This window comes from Mercenaria mercenaria, chromosome 3, assembly GCF_021730395.1.
Source record: "Mercenaria mercenaria strain notata chromosome 3, MADL_Memer_1, whole genome shotgun sequence".
NCBI classification, from domain to species: Eukaryota; Metazoa; Mollusca; class Bivalvia; order Venerida; family Veneridae; genus Mercenaria; species Mercenaria mercenaria.
In genome coordinates this window covers 54,441,211-54,446,655 of record NC_069363.1, presented here as the reverse complement: position 1 = coordinate 54,446,655, position 5,445 = coordinate 54,441,211, and the positions used below count along the sequence as shown (strand labels likewise).

The 5,445-nt window shown below is 36.8% G+C and overlaps 1 long non-coding RNA gene across 1 annotated transcript; it reads left to right on the top strand.

The window, feature by feature from the left end:
* Nucleotides 1-256: 256 nt before the first annotated feature.
* Nucleotides 257-4,829, top strand: LOC123523482 (uncharacterized). The gene is made up of 3 exons (XR_006681115.2): nt 257-535; nt 1,375-1,475; nt 1,666-4,829. It is a non-coding gene; the product is annotated as an uncharacterized LOC123523482 (long non-coding RNA).
* Nucleotides 4,830-5,445: the final 616 nt, after the last annotated feature.

Genomic DNA, 5,445 nt, shown 5'->3' with positions numbered 1-5,445 from the left:
AATAGAGACTGTATGAAAATACCAAATGCGTAGCGCAGGTAAACTATGTTATATATAGTACGCTGTTCGCTGGGAAATAGCTTATACTTACTTTATTTAGTTTATAAGATACATATCCGCCTACTTTGTGGGGGAAATGTTCTACCATTTTTAGTACAAGTAATCTGTATGATAAAGTATTAAATATGTTATGAATAAGATAGCTGTTAACAAAAAAAAAACTGATAAAAGTGTAATTTAAGTAAAGTAACCGGTCATTTTTTTATATGAAAGCGTAAAAGGGTCATAATTTTGAGGTGTCTTTTAAAAAAAGACGTTCAAGGTTTTCATTAAGATTTGATTTTTTCTCACCGATATCCCTTTTTATCCATCATTTTTGACATGTTTAATTTTTTTCTACGACGGAAATGTCATTATTTTAGGGATGAAGACATAGGTTCATGCCACGCTAGTTTGAGGAGTCAGGAATAAAAATTCTTATATAGAATGATATATCACCAGTACTGTTCAAAGGCCGCCAAAATTGAGATTAAAGGTAAGTTTTAAGTATATTATTTTAGAGTATTATTTTGTTTGCAAACATACTTGATGAACTTATTTCTAATCTGCTGAAACACAAATAATAAGAATAAAGATACGAATCCTAGTGCATTTATACTATACTTAATATATAATTTATCAGAGTTGTTGTTAAATATACATCTTGAAAGGCAAGTTTTGTTTGTGGGTAATATGTTTGTATTAGCATATATAAACGTTTATGGAGAAGTTGTCTTGTGTAGGGTGGAGCTGCAGGTCCACCAGTTGGCAGAGGAGGAGCCCCACCACTAACTGATGTTCTTGCTCCACTAGAGCTCCAGCTCCAAGAAAAGCACCTGCGCCTAGAGGAGCCCCAGCTCCCCGTGGTGCTCCAGCTATGCGAGGTGCTCCTCCTCAAAAATGGGCACCTGCTGCTGGAGGAGCTCCAGTAGGGATAGATTCTGCACCACCTACCAAATTTGCTCCGCAAGCCACTCGGGGACGTGGCATGCCACCAGCAGTGTCTATGTCTAGGCCTCATCCAGCTGCACCAGAGTATGATGATATAGGACATGATCCTGTTATCCATTGTTTAAGTCAGTTTTTGGCTTTTCCACTTTCATGTGCAAATATTTTTTCCAGCAAGAGTATACAACACACAGTTTTATGAACGTGATTTTATAAAACAGTAGCTTAATAATCAGAGCACTTAGCTGAAAAATGAGTTCTGTTTCATTATTATAATGACTACAATTGACACTCCTAATGATTTCTTTATCATGGTTGCTAGTATTTTTTGTTGTTACTTAATTGCAAATAGGTTGTTTTTTCAAGGAAAGGCCTTATCTTTTACAGTATGCCCAAACATACACAGCAGAAGAGACTTATGATGGTGGATATGCTAGGAGGGACCCATATGCTGAGGAAGCTTACCAAGAACCAGTTGCTGCTGCTGGGTTAGTTTACTTTATTCACACAGAAGAATCATTAAATGAAAATGCTAATGTTTTGAATTGCAGTATGTAGTAATAAGCAATGCAGGACATTTGAATTAATAGCATGATTTTGCTGAACGATCTTGAACTCAATATAACTCAATAATATAAACATAGATGTTGATTAAGACATGATTATTCTGCATTGTAGGTTGGAGAGAATATAAAGCACTACTGGTTTTCCACTGAGTGGGATAACGACCACTTCTGTGGAAACTAAAGTTCCTTTACCAAAACAGGATCTACGCTGGAATAATCCAAAACTTGGTTTTGGCTAAGATTGTTTAAATAGAATTTTATTATCTTGGATGCAGTACACTCATTTCGTATGGTTTCGTTCGTTAAAGTGAGCACTGTTAACATACGGCTCTTGTTCTTATCGTGACTATCGAAGATCAAAGTCGCAATTAACTTGTTGATGTAATGAAACTGGCTTAGTGGTCTACTCGTCAAGACAACATGTTAATCCCCACAGTTCCACTTGCAAAGGCACTGATCAAGGCCACAACTGAAGATCAAACATTCATATCCAAAATCCAATGAAGGATAATATAGAGTGGTGTAATGTATATAAAAAGAACCACTGGGATAGAAATCTCACTTGGGTGTATATAATTGTGTCCCCACTATGAGTGGTGGGGCATATAGATTTGGTCTTTTCCGTGCGTCTGTCCGTTCGAACAGTTTCTGACGCACCTAACTCAAAATGTATTTGATATAAATTGATGAAACCTTGCACGAGTCTTTATCATATGAACTTGTGTACTTATTTATCGTCTGGATCCGCCCCCTATTTCCAGAGTTATGGCCCCTGAAATAGTCAAAAATGCACATTTTCACCTTGTGATGGGACAGTGCACCTTTGGCATTCTTCTTGAGATTTTAGGGCTAATTACAGAGTTAGGGCCCTTAAAATAGCCAAAATATCGGATTTTTTTTGTTTGTCACGGATGCTCGTAGCTCAAAGATACTATGTCCTACGTAGGCGATACTAACTCCTACATAGGAGATACTTAGACCTGCGTAGGAGATACTAACTCCTACGTACGAGATACTAAGTCATACGTAGGAACTACTATGTTCTACGCAGGAGATACTAACTCCTACGTAGGAGATACTAAGTCCTTCGTAGGAGATACTATGTCCTACGTAGCAGATACCAACTCCTACGTAGAAGATACTAAGTCCTACGTAGGAGATAGTTAGTCCTACGGAAGACAAATTTAAATCTCCCTACTGGCACCAAGACGCTGTCATATAGGAGCGATGCAGGTCAGATAAATGAATTCACGCCCTGTAAATTCCCGATGAAATAATAGGTTTCCCGTGATTAAATAACACGGTTTCCGTTTTAGTACTCATAAATATGTGAGTTAGTGATTAGGTATTAACTAAAGCCGTATCAGATATCAGCGCAGGATGTGGGTTCGAAACCCTGCTTGGAAAATAGAATTCTTTCATGAAGGAGCTATCCAGATAGCTTGTTCTGTCCAGGTCCCCGCCGTGCCAGAATTAATGTCCGGACGTACATCACCATTAGAGCTGGAAAGTAACTCCTAACCTACAGAGATTGCCAGTTGAATTCTCCCAAGAAGCAACGCATCCTCGATTTCCAGTACCCGACGCCGACAATATTGTTGCCCAAACTTCTAAGTTTGATAGCAAGCTGTTGAAATCATCGATTAAGGAACGCTAGTCCGATAGACAAAAGTTCTTTATGACCGGCTACTACGAAACAAGTCGAAAGAATTCCATCATATCCTGGCATTAACTGACTGCGGCGTGCGATAAAACCCGGTTAACAAGTCAAGGTTATTCATCATGTGAGCATCAGCTGATAAATAGGGGAAACCCAAGCATGTCAAGTGTTTTACACCAAAATATTTATGAACTTTGTGCAAGTTTATCACGTCTTAGGATATGCAAAATAAACTGATTTGTTTTTGTGTTTGCAATATTTTGTAATCAGGTGCCAAATTATGGTGTAAAGATTTTATACATCATCAACTTTTTAATAACATGTAATTAACTTATGGTGGCTGATTTCAAGTTATGGATTTGCAAAAAAATGTGGGTACACGTTCAAACGCACAACAAACAGCAGTCCAGTCCTGAATGCAGACATTTAAATGCATGTTGAACACAAATAGGAAAATGTATATTAGATTTTTCAAGACAACTGGTAAAATACAGAAATTGCAACAATAGAAATAAAATATGAGAGATGCAAGTGCAGTAAAAGTATCTTTTTGCTACCTTTAGTTTGACATTAGAACAATAACAAATGTTTAAAGATGGGGAGGGTGTCATTTAATTAATACGTTTGCACAATTTAGTCAGCACACGTTAGATTGTATGTAGTGGATCTCATCTTGTATGTTGGAGTTTATCCATATTTTGCTTCCTAACATTCTTAAAGAAATTGGATAACTGTGTTTGGGCAGGGTTGGGCTGATATCAGCTCCATTCCTCTTTTTCACCTTGGTGTTTTCATCAGAGCAAGTAGGATAAAAAAAACAGCCCAGAGACAACAACAAGGGAAAGCAAAAATACTACAAAATTTCCATATTATCACTGCGGTCTGATGGTATTAGCATGATTATAAACTCGGCAACACTTCACTTTTATAACCGCAACATGCGGTTTAAACTATAGTTGCCTTTCCAACCCCTCAATGAAATGAAAAAGAAAATATTATTTATCATAAATGAACTTGAAAGCATATCTTACATAGGCTAGTGACAAGATCTATACTCTGAACATTTATTATCACTTTAATTCGAACTTTACATTATAACTAATAATAGCAGTGAATCGATGAAATAACGAAATCTTAGTGGTTTTCCTATGTGGTTTTCCTGCGTTACCAAATCGATTAAATGCACGTTCAATGTACTATTACAAAACCCTGGTCCATAGTTTGATTTGCAGAAGAAATTATGAAATGTCATGTAATAAAACACTTAATGAATGGCTTGCCGATCAAAAGTGAATACTATTGCCCTTAGGTTCTTTGGACTTTGTGCAATAAGTTTGATTATTGACCAGCAAAACATTCAATATCAGTAAATATATAATATCATGCAATCATTAGCTGTATGTTGATCTCAAAATTAAAATTTTACCATTAACGTGAATAAAACATGCTCTATTTTTAAATGTACTAACTCGGAAATAAACTAGAATACATCTAGAAAGATAAATTATCTGTTATACATTCGCCTACTTTGCAATTTATATAAAAAAAAATATGGTTAAACCAGCCACGTGAGCAAATGGTTTGAAGTAAATATTGTTTGTTTGTTAACAACATTACAATGTTTATTTTAATACTCATTAAATTTTATTATTCTCTTAGTTTATAAAAAAAAAACTGTTACACCAAACATATTGATGTATATTCATTGACAACGCCCGCAATCTTTTTAAGTAGTAGCACAACAGAATAAGATTGCCCTCTCCTTCACATTCCCAACCCCCTACACCGTCACCGCGCCACTCGGCCGAGATCTGACCTAAACTCATCAAAGTTTAGACCCAAAATGTACCAGAGGCCACCATTTCATACCTACTATACAAACAAAATTTCCAAGGCGACTCCTTATGGAAGCGGGAAGAGGGTACCTACTCTCATTCGGCACAACGAGACTTCGCCTTCAGCTTGTGCGATCCCGAGCCCCAACCCATTAAAAATCTCTGGATCCAGGACTGCCTAAATCAATTATACATTTTGCACAATTTGTTATACATGGTAGACAAGAAAAATAACTTTAGATGTCTTCCTGTTAACCATGGTTATTTTCCCAATTCTCAGCACAGTGTTGATAAAACTCCTTGCGATAGCTCGGCTTCTCATTGCCTGTTTTCCCCTCTGGAAGCGAAATTGCTGTCTCACACATGTAGGCATGTTAGATCCTTACTATAGAACCGG